The sequence below is a fragment of the Lactuca sativa genome, chromosome 5, assembly GCF_002870075.4.
Source record: "Lactuca sativa cultivar Salinas chromosome 5, Lsat_Salinas_v11, whole genome shotgun sequence".
Classification (NCBI taxonomy): Eukaryota; Viridiplantae; Streptophyta; class Magnoliopsida; order Asterales; family Asteraceae; genus Lactuca; species Lactuca sativa.
Genome location: NC_056627.2, coordinates 63,643,610 through 63,670,018, shown reverse-complemented (window position 1 = coordinate 63,670,018; position 26,409 = coordinate 63,643,610). Strand labels below are relative to the sequence as shown.

Below are 26,409 nucleotides of genomic sequence, written 5' to 3'. Positions count from 1 at the left end.
CCTGGTAGTTAGGATAGTGATATGCTTAGTGACCTGGTTAGGTCTGTATCCTGGTAATAGGATGTTGCTATGATTAGTGATCTGTTAGATTGTCTTGACTGTTATATATGCAGCGTATGATATGTATGTGCACATGTTTGGTGATTGGGGATTGGGTTGAGGCAGTCCTGCTTTGTGTTGAAGGCCAACATACCCAGTGCGGTCCGGATAAACTGAAGGCCCTGCAAAGGGGTTCAGTTAGGCCGAAGGCCCAACGATTGGTCCGGATAGGCTGTAGGCCCTGCGGGGCGGCCCAGACGTGCCGAAGGCCCGGAGAGCAGTCCAGATAGGCTGAAGGTCTGCAAGGCGGTCCAGTCAGACTGAAGGCTCATTATACATGTTGTTTGCCTATATGTTTATATGATATGGTTATGTCTGTATGGCGTTGGTACTTTGGGGGTAACTCGCTAAGCTTCCGAGCTTACATTTATTGATTATTATTTCAGGTACTTCGAATGATCGCAAGAAGGTGAAGGCGTGACCGTACACTTCCTCGATTATGATTATGATTTCTGGGAACTCTGATATGATACTATTTGGAAATCATATTGTAATAACTTGATGATTTTCAAATGTTTTAAAAAAAGTTCAAATTTGACATGATTTTTATGGATGTTACACATAATCAAGCATCACCTAATTAGGACACCCTATCATTGACTAATCAGTACTAGCATGCAAGTCTACAAGCTCATACAACCGACATACAAAGGCATCTCTCCTAGCATTCTATCATCCAAAACTAAGCAGATCCTTAGCCTTAACTAGCATGCGATTCATAATTTCACAGATCAAATCATATCAGATAACATGTAAGGGAAATTTGGGAAAAATTACTTGAGCTTGGCTAATTGCATGCACCACCCCCTTTCTTGTCTCAGGAAGAGTCTTTTATAAGAAAAATATTTCTTTTTGAAAAACTTTACCAAACCTTCAGTTTGAGTCCAGACACACTTGAGAGTATATCCCAATCCCTCAAACTAAGGCTCTGATACCAACTTGTAACAACTCAAAAATACGACCCACAAATTTCATTTTTAATTGGTAAAATTAGTATTCCAAAAACAACATCAATACAATCCCAATAAAATAAGTGTATCAAACATCATCTTGAATCAGAGTAAAACACAAAAGGTAGAACTAGGTGGCATGTGCCCTTCCATTTGGAACCGGAAGTACCTGAAACATAAATTGAAAACCATAAGCACAAAGCTTAGTAATTTCCCTAAACTAACCTTACCATATATAATAAATCACATACTGGGCCCCCGCTCTCCATCGGGCCCCGCCCGGTATTGAGTCCCACTCGGCTTCGGGCCTCGCCCGACATCGAGCACTGCTTGGTATATAGATCTGTTATTCATAGGCCCCGCTTGACATCGGCCCCACCTACTATACACATAGACATATGTCACATAATCATACTAATACATACAATGATCATACAACAATAGCATAGGATATAGTCATCGGGCCCTACTCGGCATCGAGCCCTGCTCGATATACATAGTAGCGTATATCACATGCAAGGGTCACGCAGATTCCTAGCATTCTATCATAAATAACAAGGGCCGACATTGGTGCCTTAGACTCGCTAAACCCAGTGAGGAAAGTCACCTCGACTGCTGAATCACACGACTGAATCTCTGGCTGCTGTCCGACGAATCCCCAAGCTATCAATACTAAATAACATCTCATTAACAATAGGATTCCAATCTATAACCATCACTCCATACTTAGGGTAACCATCTAAGGCCCAAACATGGCCCAATTTTCCAAATTGGGATTAAACCCTTACATTGGCCTTACCTCAAGGCCTACCAAATTTTCCTAGTCCAAACACTTGCATTCAGATGGCCCAACAAGAACCCAAGCACCTAAGCCCAATAGAATAGCCCAAACTCGAAGCCCAAAATGCAAAGTCCATTAGAATGACTACGCAGGGCGTACTCAGTTGTACACAAAGCGAAAATGCTTTAGGACTTGTACACTGTGCGTACTAGCTTGTACGCCCAACATACTCCTCTTATTCAATGACCCTTCACATGTAGCCCTTAATCCCTTAAGACATCGCTCTAAAACGTAGATCTGACTTCCTTGAGCTGGATTATCACGTAAAGTTGCTAACTTTACGTTCATGCATGGATAAATTAATGAAGCTCTTAAAGCTCAAGAGGACTTAATAAGTAACTTAATGCATGCATGTGACCAAAAATCCCATCAAGCTTGCACCTTTATGCTTAAGGAGTCCATAATAAGCTCAGATCCAAAAGAATAAGTCCTTAAAATGGATCAACTCCACAAACCAACCCAAAAGGAACCAAAAGCCTAAAAACTAAGAAATGAAGAGATCTAATCATGGAGAATTCAAGGTTTGAACTTGATACCTTAATAATCTTGCAACAAAAATGATGATTTTGGATCTATTACCTTCTCACCAAGCAAAGCACTTCAATCTTCTATACTTCCTTCACAAGGAGCAAAACAACCACCAAATTCTTCTTAAGGACTCAAATGCTCAATAATGGAGGCTAAGGGACGATTTCTAGGGTTTTGGAGGCTTAGAGACTAGTAAAGAGGCCAACCCTAAAGACTTAAGGTGCTTATATAGTGTGCATTAACCTAAATTAGGGTTTCATTAAATCTCACGTACGCACCGCGTACGTGTCCGTAGTCCCGATAAAGCCTCACATTTGTATGCTAAGCGTACCATGTGGTATGCCCCGCGTACTGGCTTCTTAGCTAGTACGCTAAGCCTACCATGTGGTACGTCCCGCGTACTACCAAGTACCAAAAGTGCAATCTTTTAAATAACAAAAGACAATAATGAAACATACCAAGATTCAAGTGTTATAGAGCATCTTCACAAGGCTTTCTCATACCTTGACAAATATGGTAACGACTAACCTACGCTATCATGTTTCTCTAAACATAGGAAATATGAAATACCCTCTATAGTTTTTGCCTAACTTTTATGTTTTTTAAGAAATTCATTTTTAATTAAATTACCTTTTTTAAAAGAAATTTTTATAGGCTTTTGTTTTTTCAGAATACATTTTGTATTTTGTATCTGTCCTTCGAATAATTAAACTTGGATTTAAACATCTAGATAAAATCTAAACCAAAAACTTAGATTTAAACCTAAAGCCTGGATCGAAATAATAATCTAAAACTTGATTTTATTTAGGAAGGTGAGGGATTTTTGATTTTGTGGAAACTTAAAACATGAAGAAGGAGATATGTTGCTCCAAATCCCTACAATTAAATTTTCTTTGGGGGAATGATTGGAGTTGAGATATAGTATGAAGAAGCATGACATACTTCATCGTTATTCATTAGCCACGTTAAACCCTAGATAAATTAAATTTGCAAATTAGAATTTCTATGCTATAGTCAAAATGTAATTGTACCATGATAAAATTGGAGGTATTTGAAACAATAAAGTTGACCCTAAGATGCATTTAATGAGAGTAAAGAAGGTAATATTTAATAATTGTTAATTGTTAATTGTTTAAGACTTTTTGAGAAGAGGGATGATGGTGATATGGCCATATTTATACATATGTTTTCTGTCATTATGTTAATATTTATGAGCTTAATTGATATATTAAAAGATAAAAGATACTCATAATGTTTTGTATTGGATAAAATATAGGAAACACCATAGCTGATGAGTAAAAGGAAAGAAATCGGTGCTGAATGGAGCTGATAAGGATCACATTCAAAAGCTGCCAAAAATATGACATTCACAACTCGACATTATACATTTGCGTCGTTAGCTTCCACTTAAGAACTCAATACAAACGTGGACTCTCAACACGACCATAAAAGTTACACGACACGAACCGTTGTTTCAATAAATAGATAAATATACATACTGTTTTGCCATAATTTGATGTGCAATCTTCATATAGCCTTATGGCAACCAAGTGCAACATACCAAAGACAAATCCTACGAAATATATCCGTCCAAAAACTCTTTTGGGTCGACTTCAAGGCCATAGAAGCACTATGGAGCGAAAAGTTGAAGAATCAAAAGGTAGTAGCATTAGAACTTCACAGCTGTTGCATTATGATCATGTTTAGCAATTCGTTTTGATGTTTTTCTATTCTTATTTGCTAGTTATGGGATAAAACCATTTTTCTTTCACTAGAATTGATGCAACCTTAAATATTTGTTGTGATTCGTTTTAAACAAATTATTGTTTAATTTATCATGTTTGTTTGGAGAAATATCCATATGTATTTTAGTTGATATCTTTATTGCTTATAACATACTTCCTCCATCCCAAAATTATTGTCCACATACAAAAAAAAAATTAAAAAAATATTAATTACCACTAGCTTTATTAAATGAAATCGCAATTGTATCCTTTTGTTGTATTTAATCCATGATAGTGCTATTTAATTCCATGATGGTTTAACTAATAAAGAGAGGTATTTTGGTAAAAGTAATATTTATTTTTAGAAGTAGACTATTATTTTGGGACAAACCAAAAATAAAATATGGATTATTAATATGGGACGGAGGGAGTAGTTAGTAGAGTTTAGATGACTAATCTTACTTTTTTTTGCTTGAATCATAGTTGTTAATAATCAAAAATCGCAAATATTAATAAGTATTACAATATAAAACCATTAAAAGAGTAAGATATCCCGAAGGTGCACACGACTTTATGAACGATATTAATAGCTATAAGTTGGTGAAAATATAGATGATCATGTATAATAGAAGTGTGAAAAAACGAAGCGGAAAAAACGATGTTTGGTGCCCGAAAAATCGAAAATAAGAAAAAACCGTAGCTAATTAGCTACGAATTAAATACAGATTTTTCTTATTTTTGATTTTTTGGGCACCAAACGTCGTTTTTTCCGCTTTGTTTTTTCACGCTTCTATTATACATGATCATCTGTATTTTCACTAACTTATAGCTATTAATATCGTTCATAAAGTCGTGTGCACCTTCGAGATCAACTACTCCTTTCACGATTTAACATTGTACTGCCTCAACTTTTCACCAACTTGTGATGGGTTTATGTTTGTATATGTATATTTATATACATTAATGAGTTGTGGTATATGTGTACGTGTATATGTGTAGGTATACGTGTTTATGAGTATTTGTATGTGAACATATTAATAAACATTATAGTGTTAAACCATTAAATGACTAATGGATCTCGTGTGTGTACACGATTTTATGAACGATATTAATAGCTATAAGTTGGTGAAAATATAGATAATCATGTATAATAGAGTTGTGAAAAAAAACGAAGCATAAAAATGACGTTTGGTGCCCGAAAAGTCGAAAATAAAAAAAAATCGTAGCTAATCCGTAGCTAATTAGCTATAGTATTCTAATGGAATGCATATTCCGTAGCTAATCCATAGCTACTTAGCTACGGAGTAGCTGCGGAATATGCATTCCGTCAGAATTCAGTAACTATCTAGCTACAAATTTTTCTTACTTTCGATTTTTCGGGCACCAAACGTCATTTTTCTCGCTTCGTTTTTTTCACACTTCTATTATACATGATCATCTATATTTTCACAAACTTATAGCTATTAATATCGTTCATAAATTTTTGTGCATCTTCGCGATCAACTACTCGTTTCACGGTTTAATATTGTAATGTCTATACTTTTCATCAACTTGTGATGGGTTTATGTTTGTATATGTATATTTATATACATAAATGAGTTTGGTATATATGTATGTGCATATGTGTATGTATACGTGTTTGTGAGTATTTGTATGTGAATATATTAATAAACATTATAATGTTAAATCATTAAACGAGTAATGGATCCCGAAGGTGCACAAGACTTTATGAACGATATTAATAGCTATAAGTTGATGAAAATATAGATAATCATGTATAATAGAGGTGTGAAAAAAACAAAGCGGAAAAAAACGACGTTTGGTGCCCGAAAAATCGAAAATAAGAATAATCCATAGCTAATTAGCTACGGATTTTTCTTATTTTCGATTTTTCGGGGACCAAACATCGTTTTGAATTAGCTACAAATTATTCTTATTTTCAATTTTTCGGGCACCAAACGTCGTTTTTTCCGCTTCATTTTTTCACACCTCTATTATACATGATTATATATATTTTCACAATCTTATAGCTCTTAATATCGTTCATAAAGTGTGCACGTTCGGGATCAACTACTCATTTCACGGTTTGAAATTTTATAATAATAATAATAATAATAATAATAATAATAATGATAATAATAAGTAAGTGTATGTAAGTAATAAGAAAGAAAGGAGGTATGGAAGTGGCATGCCCGGTCGGATGGTAGGTGTTTGGTTTGTTATGGAGTGAAGTCGAGTTCGAATCTCGCCCCATTTTTTTGTTGTGTCGTAGTTAATTTGTAGCAATTCGGTAGCTATTCTTTTTAATGAAAATATCTCATATAACATTGTGAGACAGAAGCTGTGGACGGACAAAGCAAAAAAAAAAGACACAAAGGAAAAACGACAAAGAGAACATGTCCAACGTCGCCGACCTTTCTTCTCCATCGCCCAGCCCGTCGCAGTCGTCCCCCTTGGCCTCCTTGCTCGATTTCTTCCCCAAAAGGTAAAACCTTAGTTTTATTTTTATTTTTATTTATTTATTTTTTTGTGATATTAGTAGATGGTTAATTCGTTGATAATGTTGATTTTGTTTTGTTGAATGTGAGGTTCTAGATTGTATTTTAGGTCGAATTTGAGGTTTTAGGTTAATTTTTGGTTGAATTTGTTAAAATTTTTGGTTAATTTCTTAGATTTATTGAAAATGTTAGATATATGTTACGTTAGCATGTGAGATTTATTAAATGTTATATTAAAAATGTTGTCAACAATTTGTTAAAAATGTTGATTTGTATTGAAATGTTAGGTTAATTTTTTAAATATGTTAAAAATATTAGATACATGTTTATGTATGAATTTTTATGGATTTTTTTAACTTGAAATGTGTATTATATATATATATATATATATATATATATATATATATATATATATATATATATATATATATATATATATCATTAGTTGTATATGTTAGATGAAATGTGTATAAATGTGTAATATGTTAGTTTTTTATGGACTTTTTTTATGTATCATTACTTATATATGTTAGATTAAATGAGATGTTATATATATGTATCATTAGTTATATATGTATAATATATTAATAATTTTTTATGGAGTTTTTCTTATGTGTCATTAGTTATATATGTTAGATTAAATGGGATGTTACATATGTATCTTTTGTTAGAGTTTTAATATTTTTTATATCAAAATGTAGTTTTAGATCGAACTGTTGTCTAATAGAGAATGAATGTACACAAAGAGACTCGATAGTCGTCGTTTGTTTAATCTGCAATTGCCACATTATGTCAATTTGTTTTTGGATTTTCCTTACACCAACGCAACAAACATCCAACATATTATTAGGGAAAGGGTGGAAGTTTTCGAAATTAGATATCCGTGTGCGAAATGCAAAAATATTTATTACCTCCTGAGAGAAATAGTTTTTAGCCATCTTATTAACCGAGGCTTCATTAATGGTTATTCATAATGGTATTTACACGGCGAAAAATATCCAACACCAGAGAATAGATCAATTTTCAAACCCAATTTCAACTCAAGATGTGGGTCCACTACAAGAAAAAGACCCTTTTACGACGCGCAAACGACGACGCTCATTGATTTATGTTACGCAAAAGAGAGTGACATTAAAGAAGTGTCATCTCTTCAAAAAATTTAAGAATTTAGGTCGCGCATTATTACGTGCCCTTAAATTAGTGTCCAAAAAAAACACAGCGGACACCTATAATAAGATGCGTATCGTCTAAGGATGTCGCTTTATAAATTTAATTTGAACGCGCGTTCCATCCTTTAATAACCAGGGGGAAAATGAAATCCTAAAAGATTAAAAACCCCGCCTTCCTTTTTTTCTTCTATCCCTCTTGCCCTAATTATTGACTCCTCATTTTTCTCTCAGATTTGAGTCTCCTCTTTCATCAAAAATAAGAGGTACCAAGGTAAATTTTTTGAGATTCAAAACTATATGACTCGAATTAGAGGTTGAAGATCATAAATCGATGGTTACAAGTCAGATTTGGGATCGAAAGTCAGAGGTTCAAGGTATGATCGGAAACATCAAGAGACAGAAAGCAAAAGCGGAGGAGGCATCAGGTTCGAAGATTGTTCTCTTCTTCTTCATGTATATGCCCTAGATTTCTTTCTCTTACATTCAATCTCTAAAGATTCTTTTATTCCCTAAATCAGGTACGAAGATTATTCTCTTCTTCTCCATCTGTTTTTGGAATGATGACCTCTCCTCTTAACCTAATTTGTATTTTCGACTTTTTTGTTTTTGTGTTTGCTAATGAATATTTGCTGTTGATTTGTGATTTGTTTGGTTTGTTGTGTTGATTTGTAGACGAAGCGAAGAGGCGACTGAAAGTTGCTTGATATGAGCAAATTTTTGAAAAAGGGGATTGGAATTTACAGCCTAGAAAGAAATATTTCTTCATAAGAAATTACTCCACTATTGTTGCGTTTGCCATTGGAAAGAAGTATGTGTTGATTTTTTTTCATATATGCTGACACTGTGATGGTTGTTAATGTTCATCTTGTTTTTTAGATACATTGCTGGAAATGGGTTCCACATAGTTGGTGCTCATACTGACAGTCCTTGTCTTAAATTGAAGCCTGTTTCAAAGGTAACCTTTCTTTGATTTTTACAAAAGTTATGGATCTTCTATGGGGATTGAACTGATATGATATGATATATCTTAATTAGGTATCAAAAGGTGGTTATTTGGAAGTTGGTGTTCAGACTTATGGAGGTGGCTTATGGCATACATGGTTTGATCGTGATTTAACTATTGCTAGAAGAATGATTATCAAAGAAGGAAAAGGCGATTCTGCATCTTACTCACACAAACTTGTTAGAATTGAAGAGCCTGTAATGCGAATTCCAACCCTAGCAATTCACTTGGATCGAGGCGTTAATGATGGATTTAAAGTGAATGCACAAACTCATCTTGCTCCTGTGTTAGCAACTGCAGTTAAGGTAATAATATCTTATCACTCTATTTAAATATAACATTAAAATTTCACCTTTTTACCACTAAGTTTTGGAGGTTTTGTCAGGCTGAACTCAATAAAAAAGCTGCTGAAAATGGCCCTGATGGGAAGCCTAATGAAAGTCTAAACAGTTCTAGTATCCAGAAGCATCATTCTCTTCTTCTGCAGGTATTTATTTATTTAAATTTGTATCAATGTTTTATATATATGTAGTGTAGTGATTGTTGGTTTTTGTTTTGGTAGATTCTTGCAGATAAGGCAGGGTGTAAACCAGATGAGATTTGTGATTTTGAGTTGCAAGCATGTGACACTCAACCAAGTATAGTTGATGGTGCAATGCAGGAGTTTGTATTCTCTGGAAGGCTTGACAATCTTTGTATGTCTTTCTGCTCTTTGAAGGTAAGACTAACATGGGATGTTTCTTTCTGACTTAATCTAGACAGAATAGCTTAATGAGTTTCTAATTTGGGTATTGGATTGATTTTCAGGTGTTAATAAATGCCATAGTGTCAGAGAAAAGCATTGAAGATGAATCTGGTGTAAGAATGGTGGCATTATTTGATCATGAAGAGGTTGGATCCAACTCAGCACAAGGTGATTAGTTTTATCGAAAGACCAATGATTCTTATAAGACTAGCAATTGAAAAAGGATTATATTTTTAGGTATTTTGTATTAGGACAATACCACAAACTCAATGCACACCATGTGTTTGTAATGGGTTGGAAATTGTCAACTTCATGTAAGGTTTCACATTTACGTTTACAAGTAATGTAAAGACATAAATACAATCTCGTAACAAATATTATGACATTCAAAAGATATGTTTTTTGGTTTAAAATCTTTTTTTGTTTTTCGGTTTAAGAAGGTTGTAATGAGCGTAGTGAAACCAGTGATAGTTGCCAAGAAGATGTATCTCCTTGAAGATTTCACCGGGCTTTACGCAGCCCTATGATGTCCGGTATAAAATAATATTACATTTTATAAGCTATTAAGACTTAAGAAGCAGGGGTAATAAATAAATATTGTCTATTGAGACTAATGATACCATTTTCCTTTTCCTTTTCTGCAGAGGCTATGAGTGCCACGATGCATCATGCTGGACTAGTGATGCAAATTTGACCCGCGGATTCGGGTACCCGTGGGTACCCGACCCTAACGGGGCGGGTATTACCCGTCTTAACGGGTAACGGTGCAGGGACGGGGCTGAAATTTCATACCCGAAAGGGGGGCGGGGCGGGTATGGGTATGATACTATCCGTCCGTTTAATACCCGAATATATATATATATATATATATATATATATATATATATATATATATATATATATATATATATATATATATATATATATATATATATACTCGAAAATATTAAAGCACATTAATTTCTATATGCTTAAACCCGATCTTTGAAAATTATGGACACATTTTTTACTATTTTCAAAGTTCCTTCACCTCTTATCGTCTTTTAGACTCTCCGATTATTCTTCGTTCTTCGCAACTCACAGTCACACTCCAAAATGTGTATAATTGTGTATGCATTCATAATTGAAGTATTGAGAAGTAGAACGATGTTTAAAGTATTAAAATCATTGCACATTTTCACGCAAGTAATTATTGCCCATTAATTATTTTATATTATAAATTCAAAACAAAATATTAATCTTTCATATCTTATAAAACCTTTATTTGTCGTTAAAAGAATTCTAATAAGAAGCTAAAAGAGAAATAAATTGAAAGTGAATTAAGCAATTTCCAATATATATGATTAAAGTGTAACTAATTTCATAAAATGTATATGAAAATTTGCTTTTAAAATATGGTGATCATAACTTAACATACCTTTAGAAACATAAATAGTTGTACTTGTAGAAATAAACATAATATATTTCGGGTACCTATCGGGTTCCCCGTACCCGGCGGATATTTTTTCAACCGAACTCGTCGGGGATTAGGCGGGGCGGAGGCGGGGACGGGTGTGGGGATTGGAGTTCGGGTACGGGGACGGGTATTGCAGTATCCGCCAATATCCGCCCCCGTTTGCATCTCTATGCTGGACATAGATTTCATGAAGTGTTTCAGATGAAACATGGTGGCTATTCTGATCTTCCTGCAGCAAAAATCTCAGAGTTGATGAAATCTAACAGTTTGGATGTGATTTCCTTAATGCTTTTTGTCCCTTGTGAATTCATCAATATTTACATTTTACACTTGTATATTTTCAGAATCTTTTATTGTCCAGATTTCCCCTACACAGTCGCTTCTAAGCATGGTAAATGGGATTCTAGATGAAAACATCAGCAGGAAGAGTGGTGAAATACCTCATGTATGCATGTTGTTACAGAAAAGTTTCTTCTTTCTGTAAAATTAAGAACGTGAAATATGTTTTTTTTTAATATAAAACTAATATTCTCTTTTAATATATATATATATATATATATATATATATATATATATATATATATATATATATATATTTATTTATTTATTTATTTATGTTTTTATTCCAGCGTGTTGCTTGCCTCATGAGGAAACTCGTTGATGAACCAGAGGTTAGAATTGTCATTTCTCAGCTTAATTCATTTAACCAAAATGTTCTCAAGTTCTTTATGGCTTGTTCTTTTAGAAAGGGACAGTTGTAGAAAAACTAACAGAAGCAAATTTAAGAGACTGCAACCATTTAAAGGAACTTTTCTATGTGTCAGAAGGTAAGTACTAAATATCATTCATGTTCTTTACTCATTACACAAAATATGTCTGAAAATATAATGGAAGATGTAAAATATAGCTGAGAGACAAATTAGGGAGACTGTATTGAATGAAATGAGTTCAAGATCTCATCAGATTTTACGACTGGTACATATTTTTTTTTCTTCAACTAACTTTTAAAAACATGAATAAGAATACAATTTAGATTAATCTTTATCACTCACAAGATATTAAAATGAATAAGAATACTTTTAAAAATATGAATAAGAATACTTTTAAAAATATGAATAAGAACACAATTTCTTTTTGGAATTCCTAAAATGACAAAAGTGCCCCTAAGCCATAATAAAGTTAGTCCCACTAGTCTTATGTAGTGGTCTGCATGGGCCATCTTGGGTTTGTTTGAAAAGTAATATTTTTTGTAGAAATGACACAATTACCCCATAGGTTGTAGCATAGTAGCTTCGAGCTTGAGAAGTCAATTTGTATGTTTGTTTGACAAGTTTTATGATTTGGATGCAGTAAACGAGAAATCAAGTTGTGTATTTATTGCTTAAGCTTGTTGTTGACTAGGTGGAGGGGCAAATCATTTACTTAGAACCTCATGAGACTGCAATGGTTATTGACTTTTGTATGCATCTGCTTCAACTTTACTCTTCTCATAACATTGGTAAGGTATCAAATTTATTATCTGTGAGCATGTGGTATCATCTATAGATTTGAATATTTTTCCAATTTATTAAAATTCTAAATCCTATAATTAGATCCCTCAATGTTGTTGGCTAAATGTTAGCTCCCTCAAAGTTGAGGGACCTGTTTTTGCATCATTTGATATTATAGTAACGAAACATGTGACTGGGATTAGGGGCTTAATGCTGCTGTTTTTGCATAGTGGCTGACATACATGTACTCAATAAAATATTTGAACATTCCAATGTTCTAATAATACAAATCAACAACATATTTGATTTACTCTTAACTGTTGTAGCTGGACCTAAGAATATGTATTATGATATTCTTATTCTTTACACTACAAAGAGAGGTTAAAACAAATTATTAACTGAGGCTATAATGGCTGACATACATGTACTCGATCACATAGAACTTAGCATGTGGTCTTTAGTGAATCCCTGTAACCAAACATTATTAATATCTCATCATTACAAGGTTATGATAGATGTTCATGTTTTTTTCTCATTTTCAATGCATTCCCACTTACATGTTCATATATCTGGTTAGTCATATTCTTCTTGAAATATCTGTTACAACAATGGGATTAATCCAAGTTGATAAGATTACATATTATCTTTTGGATCCCTTTCAAAGGTGTCTCAAGGTAACATAACATATCTATTTATTGTTGGAGTCTTTATATATTAAGTACATGCAATCAGAATATTGACACCTTTATATGTAGTGTGTATTTAAATAGTGATTTGTATGATCTTGTAGGACCTAGATGCATTCACTGCAACTATTGTTGTGAGTATTGCCTTCTCTTTCATTCATGCTTCATTAGTTGTTGCTATTATGAAGGTAGGCCACTCTCCGGTTGTATTTTTCACATAATTGACAAGGAGCTATTGTATCTATTCAGACTAGGCTTAGAGAAATAGTTGCAAGAGATGAGTTCAGAAGAAGAAAAAACAAGGCAACAACTATAGTTCAGGTACTATGGATGAATTATGTTTGTAAAGTATTTAAGAAAATGATTAGAAACAAGGGTGAATTTGTACAGATTAGTTAGCTACTTGCAGGTTGATCTTGAATAAGCAAAGGGGCAATGAATTGTATTTTTTGTGTCTAATTCGTTTGTAAAATTTTGTTACAACTTCTATTGATTTGTTTTATCTTTCCATGGAACGATTATTTGTATGACATTAAATTTATGCAATGGATTCTATTTTTTGTATATGATATTTTATTTTCTATTATGAAACATTAAATACAAATTTAATTTGAAAATAAGTAAACCTATAAATAATATTTTTTTAAACATTTAAAATTATGATACGCAAAAATATGTGTCGTCTTCATTTATGACATGACCTTTCTTGATATGCATTGCGTGTCATTAACACGCGCGTCGTAAGGTTACGACACGCGAATGCGTGTCATCTTCCTTTATGACAGGGCCTTCCTTAATACACATTATGTGTCGTAAACGCGCGTCGTAATTGCGCGTCGTAAATGAGCGTCGTAAATGCGCGTCGTCTCTCTTTATGACAGGGCCTTCCTTGACACGCATTTGCGCGTCGTCTGAGCCTTTTACGACACACAATGAGCGTCGTAAAAGGCTGTTTTTCTAGTAGTGGTCAAAGTTCAAATCCTGAAACGGTTTGACACATTAATAACGGTTTTAGTGAGTATCATAGATACGAGGAGATGCTTATCGAAAGCATGCACCAACCCGAGGCTTTGTATTATCAACAAACACCAGAACACCCAAATCTTGAAGCCCAAAATTTTTATAAAATTTTGAAACAAGCGAGTGAGCCTTTATGGGATGGGTGTACAAAAACTTCCACACTCTTTGCCACCACTAGATTATTGGACTGGAAATCCCAATCTAATGTTTCAGACACGTCATTTGATATACTACTTTTGATTGTTAAAGACATTCTACCAACTGGCGAGAAGTTTCCTAATAGCTTTTACGTGACCAAGGAAACGTTAAAGCCACTAAAATTGCCTTCGAAATGGATTCATGTATGTATAAACCATTTCATGCTATTCAGGGGCCAGTTTGCTGATCTGGATCATTGTGCAGTATGTGGTGAAAATAGATACAAAGCTAAAGGGAGGAAGGTTCCTAATTTGGTCATGACTTACATGCCGATTGGACGGAGACTTCAAAGGCTCTTCTATTCAAAGAAGATGGCCAACCATTTAACTTGGCATGCAGATCACGTAGTAGATCCAGAAAAGATGATACATCCCAGTGAAGGCAAAGCATGGAATCATTTTGACACAAAATTTCCTGATTTTGCAAATGAGAAGCGCAATGTACGTCTCGGGTTGTGCACTGATGGGTTTAGTCCTAATAATTTAAACATGACTCCCTATTCGTGTTGTTCGGTGTTTCTCACTGTTTACAACCTACCCCCTTGGTTGGCTTTTAAATATCAATACAAACAACTTCCGTTGATCATTCCTTGGAAGAAGAATCCCAGACAGAATTTAGATGTTTATTTTACAACCTTTGGTGGACGAGTTGAAGATGTTGTTCACAGATGGCATTGAAACTTATGACGCTCATCGAATGACCAATATTCAGATGAAGGTTGTACTTCTATGGACAATTAGTGACTTCCCTGCTTATGCAACGTTCTCCGTATGGAACACTCATGGTAATTTAGCTTTCCTATGTTGCATGCACCAAACTGAATCATTTCGGCTTTCCAACGGACAAAAACCATGTTTGTTTGACTGTCATAGAAAACATCTATCCGAAAGACACTTATTCCGAAATGATACAGTTAACTTCTTAAAAGGCAAGAAAGTGAAGGGTCATAAAGTGCCTTTTCTGTACCCAACCGGAGAATACATTTGGGAAAAAATCCAACATTTTCCCACTGTATACAATGGTACTCCCTATGGTCCAAATTATATAAAACCACATGGTTTTGGTATTACACATAACTGGGTAAAGAAGAGCATCTTTTGGGAGCTTCCATATTGGCGTCACCTGTTGATCCGAAACAACCTCGATTTGATGCATATTGAGAAGAATTTTTTTGAAAATATGTTCCATTCTTCGTTGGGCACCCTAAAGTCCAAAGACAATATGAAGGCAAGAGAAGATATTGAGATGCTATGTGACCGACCCATACTAAACCCCATCGGGGACAACATTAGGAAGGCTAGGAATAACCCTGGAAAGTACACATCAACAAAAGAACAAGTTAAAAAAGTATGTGATTGGTTGAAAATGCTAAAATTTCCTGATGGGTATGCATCAAATATAGGTAATTGTGTAAACATCAAAGATTACAGTTTTTATGGTTTTAAACGTCACGACTGTCACCTGTTTATGCAACGGTTGTGTAACATCTCAAAATTCAAGGCCAACAATTTTCATTTTTAATTAAGTAAGTGTAAAACTAATAGTCTGAAAGATCCATAGTATTAACTCATTTCATAATCAAAAACCAGTATTTCAAATAACAAAAACATCTCATAGAAAAGTATTACCAGAGTACAACTCCCGAAGATCTTATAATGCGGAAATCATAGTGTGATGCGCTGTGATCCCGCCGGCTCCGTTCCTTTTTAAAAAGAAGTACCTGAAACCAAAACTATAAACTGTAAGCACGAAGTTTAGTGAGTTCCCACATCATACCACATACCATACAAATAACATACTTTCAGGCATATCTGGGTGCCCGACCTACCCCTTCGGTCTCTTTCAACCGGTAACCGCCTAGCATATCTGGGTGATGACCTACCCCTTCGGTCTCTTTCAACCGGTAACCGCCTAGCATATCTGGGTTCTGGCCTGCCCCTTTGGTCTCTTTCAACTGGTAATTGGGGACTATTTTACCCCTACCACTACCACATAATATCCTAGCATATACACATAGATCACATACTGCCTAGCATATATGGATGCTGGGCTACGCCTTCGGTCCTTTCGACCTGTACCGATGACTATTTCAACCCCTACTTCTATCATATAACATGCTAGCTCATAAAAACATAAGTCATATACTGCCTAGCTTATCCGGGTGCTGGCATACCTCTTTGGCCCTTGCAAGAGTTCCTTAGCCGCTGTCCTGGCAACTCCTCGAGCAATCAATACCAAAACATCACCCAATTAGCAATTGGGTCTCAAACCATCATCCAAAACCCTTACTTGGGGTGAAATGACTGTTTCACCCCCGACCCATCGAGGTCCATACTATATAATCCATGAAAGCCCATTAATGGCCCAATTTTCCAAATTGGGCTCAAACCCTTACATGGGACTACCTTCTAGAATCCATTCCGTACTCCATAACCTTCCAAGGGTCAACCTTGGTCATAGTCCATGTCAAAGTCAACATTCTAGTCAAATTCAACATCCTGGTTGACTCAAATCGCTGAGTTGGTCCATCAACTCGTCGAGTTCCATGAATCAGAATCCCTTAATCGCAATCCAACTCGTCAAGTCGCCGCCCTAACTCGGCGAGTTCTCTGGCCACTCATGATCGTGATAAAGTGAGTCAACTCGTTGAGTCCCTTCACAGACTCGTCGATTTCTATCTGAAACTAAATCGAGACATAACGACTCAACTCGCCGAGCTCCCTTGTCGACTTGCTGAGTTCCATGAACAGAATCAAGAATATTCGATCGGATTCATCGAGTTCCTTTATGAACTCGCTGAGTCCCTTGCATTTATAGACTATACAACTTTTTCCGCAGATCTAAGGTTCCAGAATACAGATCCATATTGTTTCCATAACCTAATTCTGTAAATTTTACAACTTGATAGCTTTGCACGCCTGCAATGGACCCAAACTCGAGATATAGCAATCTACTTCCATGAACATGGCCTTTTCATGGACAAAAAACAGGGTTGAGACCCTTATTATGATTCTAAGGGCCTAATACTACTGGGAAGTGGGAATCCTTAACATACAATCCATGGAGGGTATCATTTTTCCCACAATTGGGTCAAAAAGACACATAAATTAAAACTAGAAGAAATCTAAGAAATCATTGAGCAAGTTTGAGACTTGCTTAACCGAAAATGCTAAGAATGGGAAGATGTTTCTGGATCTAAGAGCCTCTTCTTAAATCCCCAAGCTTCTCCTTCTTCCACAGGCTTCAATGCACACAAACTCCCTCAAAAATGACTCACACACTCTCACAATGCATTAGGGTTTTGAGATTTAGGGTTTGGGGCTGGAAATGAGGCCAAAAACCAAGATTTAAGTTGTTTAAATAGGGTGAAAATCCCGGATTTAGGGTTTCCAACCCAGTCCAACTCGTCGAAATGGTCCTCCCAACTCATCAAGTTGGTTTCTAATCTCGCGTCCCAATTGATTCCTACTCGTCGAGTTTTCCTCCCTGAACTTGACGAGTTGCCCTTTTCCAATGAAGTTTATTTTTCTTTTATAAGTATTCTAGATTCCGGGTGTTACAACTCTCCCCCACTTAAACTATACTTCATCGTCGAAGTCCACCACAAGCACCTATTCCGAAAATAGCTCACGCGATAAGCCCTCGACTCCCAACAATTCCCATGAACCAACTAAAGTTTCTTACGAGATATTCCTCGAACCTTCAACCCTTTCATGCTACTTCTACCTTCTGAGACCTAAAACATATCATAACCTGGCTTCCTAACAGCTCACCCGTGCTGAAACAACTCTCCGTCAATCCCTCAACTATTAGCAGAACAATCACAAACCTTCTAACTCTGTTCATATATTAGCCTATCCCAATCTACTAAAGCCATCCTTAGAGTAATTCTTCAAACTTAGTGAAGAATGAATCCTCGATCTCTCACGTAAAACGAATCCAACTTTCCCTGGAATCTAAACCCTAAGGTCTTAGTGGCCTGGCTCCCTGTCAGGCTCCTCAGACCGAACTGTCACCCAGTACGTTGCTATTGAAAAGGGAAACAAGTCACTATCCATACACAACTACAGAACACTTATTCATGACAGAAGGCTCAGATAATCCTTCGAGTAGAAGATTCATCCCTGCAACGGTTAGACTCATACGAGAGCTACACAATATAGTCAAACCAACTAATCTGAGATTACTTAATCCCACTACGAGTAACTTATCACTTCCTAAATCAATCAGTTACTCCATCTGTTCATGAATCCGAAAACACCAATACTGCCCGAAACACTGGAACTGCCCGAAATGTTGATCTGCCTGAAACACTGAACCGCATGAAACATTGAACTGCCTGGCACAATATGCTACTCCCCGACTGCTTTCCAGAATCCCTCGAGACCATCCTGGTCTCAATTCGTTTTCCAGACATCTGAAATACCGGATTCTATTCCGGTTCCTGAGCCTAATGACTCCTACACAGTCGTCCCACATGACTTTCGAGTGCAATTCTCATCTGTCAACAGCCGCCACAAGTTATCTTGCCACAGAGGCTCTAACTACCTCCTGATCCAACTAATCAGGTCCATGCGTCGAATCCTGACGTTGCCAAACCCAAAGCTAAAATGAATGCATCATGACTAAAGATGGCATTATATCGCAAATGACCTTATTCGGTCAATCGCTTCCTTGATCTCATGACTGTCGTGGTGTTCCCAGGGTCTTCTCACCGGCTCAACTAGATATAACCCTTCTGGGTAATTCCGCAACCCAATCTGTGGATTTTGCATGCTCTCACTGTTGCACCCAACTAGTGGGTGCCACGGTTCATCCCGTGATCTAACATCACTCCCATACTATCTACCAACCTAGTGAAATCTATGACTACCCCTGCAGGCTTAAAACATTCTAACGCTATTCGACCACTTTGTGAATGTTACAGCTACACCTGCAGTCTTACAACACTTCCACATTATCTAACGGTAACAGCCCGAAATCTAGGTATTCTTCTTTTTGCCTTGCATCTTGGTTAAGTTGATAATTTAGGGTTTTCATGGTAGGCGAGTACGCTGGTCGTACAAGGTGTACGCTGCGCGTACTCGCGCGCCTCATTTGGATGCGTTCCCCCTCAGGTACGCGGGACGTACCCAAGGTAACGCCCGACGTAACTCATTCAGATCCAAACCCTAATTTCCTTTGGAGGGGCTATAAAAGGAATGTGTGGCTGGACTTCTCAGCCACCATCCCTCAGAGTGAAACCCTAAAAAGAGTGTACCTTCGTTCTTTGGCCATTGTGTGTGTATTCTAAGCTTGGTAGTGCCATTCCAAGGTTGCAAAGGAGAAGAAGAGCTTGTTGGAGAGGCTAGAAGTGGTGCTCAAGTGTAGATCTGAGCTTTGCAAGGGTTAAAGCTTCATTTTCAGGTAAAAAGTTCGGATCTTGTCATTTGGTTCATGTTATATGCTTCAAGTACCATGTTCTAGGGTTTTGTCCCAAAGGCGGAGACTTTTTGTGCAAATGGTCTCCATAAGCTTAGATCCATCATACTTCTCGTCTTTTGGAGTTGTAGACTCATAAAAATGGCATCTTGGATGTGAATGATGCACCATGCATGAGATCTAGGTCCTTGAGTTGGAATAGAATGATGTTAAGAAGTGTTGGAGCCTTTACAGCCATGCCAAGGCTTAAAGGTCTCGACTTTATGGGTATAGACGCATTAGCAGAGCCGGATCTAGAAGTTGGGGTAATGGCTTAACCGATTAAGACCAGAAATGATGTGTGATAATGTCTGATGGTTACGCTGGGCGTAACTCCCAGTACGCGCAGCGTACTGGGTGGAGACCCCGATCCATGGGTTGGCGATGTACGCCCCGCGTACTCATAGGGTTGACTTTTGTTGACTTTTAGGGTTTTGGTCAATATGAAGACTTTAGGTCAAGGAAGGGTAAAATGGTCTTTTACCCTTTGAGGAATGATGATAAGGGGTAAAGTTTTAGTTATGGAAGTCTTGATTATTAAATGATATTTTTATGATTAGGCGAGGTAGAGTCGTTGTTGGATTTTGGAGATATCGAGAACGCAAGATCTTAGACTTCCACGAGGTGAGTTTTCTCACTATACTGTACCCGGAAGGGTTTCACTGTGTGACCGGAAGGTCGGATATACTATGAGATATATGTGTTATGTGTGATAAGTTATTCGTTATATGTGCCATGTATGATTTGCTTGATATGGGCCGGAAGGCGAATATGTTATGGGCCGGAAGGCGTTGCGATGTGGACCGTAAGGTTGACGTGGGTAGGACCGGAAGGTGTACCTAGTCGGGACGGAAGTCCCCTGAGACACATGGACCGGAAGGTCAGGGCCTGGAAAGGCGTATGTGCGTAGGTTGTATTTTGGGGAACTCACTAAGCAATTATGCTTACAGTTGTTGTGTTATGTGTTTCAGGTACTAGCGAGGACCGTGGGAAGGCGCCGACGTGATTGTACACACTGACGGAGAAACTGTTTTTATGATCATGGGATGTATTTCGTTATGATAACATTGTTCACATTTGAATTTGGAATATTAAACGATGATTTTTGATGTTTGCAAAAATGAAATATTTGTTTAAAAATTTACGTTGTTACAAGTTGGTATCAGAGCCTTGGTTTGAGGGATTTGGGTGAACACAAAAGCATAAAAATTTATAAAGGATTTTGTGATAGCCAAGGAAGAAGCAGTGTGTACGGTCAGCCAACGCCCGAACGGTAAAAATCCCCAAAATACCCTTGCAATATGTGTTATGAGATATGTTATGTTATGCCTGCTAGATTAGACTAGGTATTCATATTAGGACTAGAGTGGCTTGATTTGTGATGCCTTAGTCTAGGGGAAAACCTACTGCTATGAGATGTTTTGAGAGCGAGTAGGTAATCAATGCATAGCAAGAATAGAGTACTCGTGATCTGAGGTCCAAGGAGGAGGACTTTGGGTGAACGCTGATGCGGTGTAGTCAGTAGTATAGGGCCCGTACTACTGAAAACATTGGATCAGTGGGCAACCCAAGTAAGAATCCTTTGGGTATCGGAGGTCGAGTAGGGTTGCGTTATCGAGTGTGAGTATGCTCGATTGGGTCTCTGATATTTTTATGTTGTATTTCAGAGGCATCATGGTTGGGATACGCCACAGACCCGAGATGAGCGGTGTGAGTGACGAGGAGATTCGACAGATGATCCACGATGAGGTGGCTGCGGCAATCCGGGCCGAGATTCCGGAGATGTTTGGGTCTATCAAGACCACACTGTTGGAGACTTTTGATGAGCGGTACGCCGCGGTGACCGAGGTTGTAGCCGCTGCAGCTACAGCACCTGTGGCTGCTGCCAGACCTCAGGGAGGTGACTCGTTGCTATTCCGGGAGTTCAGCAACACGAAGCCACCCGAGTTTGACGGGACGCAGGATCCGATCGCTGCGATGAGATGGATTACGGATATTGAGGGATGCTTCTACACTTGTTCATGTCCGGAGCATCTGAGGGTACGGTTCGCTTTGAACCAGCTCCGCCTGGGAGCATAGGATTGGTGGAGATTTCAGCCGTGACTTGGGAGAGATTTACTTATATGTTCAGAGATGAGTATGTTCCCCCGGTGGAGAGGGAACGGTTGGTTCAGGAGTTCTTGACCCTCAAGCAGGGTAATGATTCGGTTACGGTGATCACTCGGAAATTCCATGAGAGGGCGATGTTTTGCCCTGAGCAGGTGTCCACTGAGCAGGCGCGGATGAGCCGATACTTGGGCGTACTGAGGAGGGACATTCGGGACGACGTTTCGAACTCGACATACCGAACATTTGCCGAGCTCCAGGCAAATGCCCGGAAGAGGGAGATCGAGTTGGAGACCCAGGCCAGGGAGGAGGCCGAGTCTCAGCGGGTGGATCGGCGACCGGCACAGTCCCAGCCGGCAGCCAAGTGGACCAAGTCCTCCGATTCGAGGATGGGAGGTCAGAAGGGCCGCACTTGCGGAAAGTACGGCAAGGGTCACGAGGGGACATGTCGATCAGGTGCTTGCTACAAGTGTGACAAGGAGGGGCATATTGCTAGGGATTGCCCCAAGGGGTTTATGGTTTGCTTTCATTGCAACCAGACCGGCCATCGGAAGGCCGAGTGCCCTCAGCTTCTCCAGGGATCTGCACCTGCTGCTAGGGCTACTGAGACACGACCAGTGAAGGCCGAAGCCCCGAGGGCTCGTGGGAGAGCTTTTCAGTTGACTGCGGAGGAGGTCCGCGCGGCGCCTGATGTCGTGGCTGGTATGTATTCTTTCGTGTATTTATTTTATTATGCTGAGATGTTGTGCTTATTTTATGATATGCGTGGGTACTTTTCTTGTGAATTCTGTACCTGCTTTGGTATTATTTGACTCGGGTGCGAGTCGGTCTTTTGTATCATTGGCTTTTAGCCAGCACATCGGTATTGATCGGGAGGTGATGAGTCGATCCCTGCGAGTTTGTATAGCGGATGAGAAAGCGGTATACGCCACTGATGTGTGCTCGAGATTTTCGGGGTCAAATTCCCTATAGACTTGGTTCCTATAGCGATGGGGGATGTCTGCGTCATCGTGGGCATGGACTGGTTGAGTAAGTTTGGGGCAGTCATTGACTGCGAGAGACAGTTGGTGATGATTCGAGACCCTAGTGGGGGAGTGCTTACGGTGTATGGCGAGGGGACCCCGTGTGGGTCGGCGTTTTGTTCGGCTGCCAGGGCGAGGCAGAGTTTGCAGCAGGGCTGCAATGGATTCATAGCCTACGTGGCGGATACTCGAGTGGCCGTGGGGAGGCCCAATTCGGTTGATGACGTTCCTGTTGTATGCGAGTTTTCGGATGTGCTCCTCGAAGAGTTACCAGGTGTGCCTCCGGAAAGGCAAGTGGAGTTCCGTATCGATTTAGTTCCGGGAGCGGCGCCCATCGCCAAGGCGCCTTATCGTCTCGCTCCACCGGAAATGCAGGAGTTATCCTTGCAGCTTCAGGAGCTGTTGGGGAAGGGGTTTATTCGACCGAGTAGCTCACCTTGGGGAGCGCCGATTCTATTTGTCAAGAAAAAGGATGGTTCGCACCGGATGTGTATCGATTATCGGGAATTAAACAAATTGACGGTTAAAAACCGATATCCGTTACCTAGGATCGATGATCTGTTCGATCAATTGCAGGGGGCATCTTGGTTCTCCAAGATAGACTTGAGGTCGGGTTATCATCAGATGAGGGTTCGAGATGAAGATATTCAGAAGACTGCATTCAGAACTCGTTATGGACATTACGAGTTTGCGGTGATGCCTTTTGGGCTCACCAATGCCCCAGCTGCGTTCATGGATCTCATGAACAGGGTGTGCAGGCCGATGCTGGATCGGTCGGTGATCGTATTCATTGATGATATTCTGGTATATTCGAGGTCTAGGGAGCAGCATGAGGAGCATTTGAGGGAGATTCTTGGAGTTCTAAGATCGGAGAGGCTGTATGCCAAATTCTCCAAGTGTGATTTCTGGTTGCGAGAGGTCCAGTTCCTAGGGCACCTTGTTAACCAGAAAGGGATTTTGGTCGATCCGGCCAAGATTGAGGCGGTGATGAGATGGGAAGTGCCGAGATCACCCACAGAGATCAGGAGCTTTCTGGGTTTGGCCGGCTATTATCGAAGGTTTATCAAGGATTTCTCCAAGATCGTTGTGCCACTTACTAGAATGACCCGGAAGGGTGTTGCATTTTCATGGGGACCGGAGCAGCAGTCCTCATTTGAGACCCTTCGTCAGAAATTGTGCGAGGCCCCTATGCTTGCGCTCCCGGATGGGATGGATGATTTTGTGGTGTTCTGTGATGCATCTATATCTGGATTGGGGGCGGTGCTTAAGCAGAGAGGACACGTGATAGCGTATGCTTCGAGGCAGCTGAAGCCTCATGAGTCGAGATATCCCACCCACGACTTGGAATTAGGGGCTGTGGTGTTTGCCCTCAGGGTCTGGCGGCACTATCTTTATGGGGTTCGGTGTACCATATACACAGACCACAAGAGTCTGAAGTACTTGATGGATCAGCCCAATTTGAATATGCGACAGAGGAGATGGTTGGATGTGGTAAAGGATTATGACTGTGAGATCCTGTACCACCCGGGCAAGGCGAATGTAGTAGCCGATGCGTTGAGCCGTAGAGTGGAAAGCGCCCCGATTCGAGACATTTGTATGAGGTTGACGGTGATGACTCCGATTTTGGACACCATCCGAGGAGCTCAGGATGAGGCTGCGAGACCAGAAAACCAGATGAGGGAACGGGTTGTCGGTCAGGTATCGGGATTCGTTACGGATGGGCGGGGACTCATGACTTTTCAGGGTCGGATTTGGGTACCATTTGTGGGCGGTACGCGTACTATTTTGATGGAGGAAGCGCATCGGTCGAAGTTCTCGATTCATCCCGGGGCTACCAAGATGTATTTGGATCTAAAGAAGGAGTATTGGTGGCCCTGTATGAAGAGAGATGTTGCATGGTTCGTCGAGAGGTGCCTGACTTGTCGTCAGGTTAAGGCCGAGCACCAGCGTCCGCACGGTAAATTGCAGCCGCTGGAGGTTCCCGAATGGAAGTGGGAACAGATTACCATGGATTTTATCACCAAATTGCCAAGGACTACGAGGGGAGTCGATGCAATTTGGGTGATTGTGGATAGATTAACGAAGAGCGCTCATTTTCTGGCCATCAGTGAGAGCTCTTCTGCGGAGAAATTGACAGAATTATATGTCAGAGAGGTGGTATCGCAGCATGGGGTTCCGATGTCGATTGTTTCAGATCGTGATGTGCATTTTACTTCCAGATTTCGGAAGAAGTTTCATGAGGAGTTGGGTACGAGACTGCATTTCAGTACCGCATACCACCCGCAGACGGACGGACAGAGCGAGCGAACGATTCAGACGCTTGAGGATATGCTCCGAGCATGTGTTTCGGATTTCGGAGGGAGCTGGGACACCTATCTACCTTTAGTAGAGTTTTCGTATAACAACAGCCATCATTCGAGCATTGGTATGCCACCCTTTGAGTTGTTGTATGGGCGGAGATGTCGCACCCCCATCTGCTGGGGAGAGGTGGGGCAGCGGGTGATGGGTAGCATGGAGATCGTAGTCCAGACGACCGAGCATATTCAGCAGGTCAGGCAGAGGTTTTTGACCGCACAGAGTCGCCAGAAGAGTTATGCGGACAGGCGGCGGTCCGAGCTCGAGTTTCAGGTTGGTGACCTTGTGCTCCTCAAGGTCTCTCCTTGGAAAGGAGTGATACGATTCAGGAAGAGGGGCAAGTTGGGACCCCGGTACATTGGACCCTTCAGGGTAATTGCTAGGGTAGGCCGGGTAGCCTACCGGTTGGATCTACCTGTTGAGTTGGGACAGATCCATGATACTTTTCATGTCTCGCAGTTGAGGAAATGTATTGCCGACGAGTCGGCAGTGGTGCCATTGGATGATATTCAGGTGGATGCAGTCCTGAACTATGTGGAGAGATCGGTAGCGATCAGGGATCGGAAAGTTAAGGTTCTGAGGAACAAGGAAGTACCCCTGGTACAAGTGTAGTGGCAACATCGGAAGGGGTCCGAGCTGACATGGGAGTCCGAGTCTGAGATGTGGGATCAGTATCCGGAGTTGTTTTCAGTATGAGACTTCGGGGGCGAAGTCTGATTCTAGTGGGGGAGACTTGTAACAGCCTGAAATCCAGATATTCTTCTTTTGGCCTTGCATCTTGGTTAAGTTGATAATTTAGGGTTTTCATGGTAGGCGAGTACGCTGGGCGTACAAGGTGTACGCTGCGCATACTCGCGCGCCTCATTTGGACGAGTTCCCCCTCAGGTACGCGGGGCGTAACCAAGGTTACGCCCGGCGTAACTCATTTAGATCCAAACCCTAATTTCCTTTGGAGGGGCTATAAAAGGAATGTGTGGCTGGACTTCTCAGCCACCATCCCTCAGAGTGAAACCCTAAAAAGAGTGTACCTTCATTCTTTGGCCATTGTGTGTGTATTCT

General features: G+C 39.4%; 1 pseudogene; it reads left to right on the top strand.

Moving 5' to 3' along the window:
* Positions 1 to 8,140: 8,140 nt before the first annotated feature.
* On the top strand, positions 8,141 to 9,144 carry LOC111920651 (probable aspartyl aminopeptidase; annotated as a pseudogene).
* The last annotated feature ends 17,265 nt before the right edge of the window (positions 9,145 to 26,409 follow it).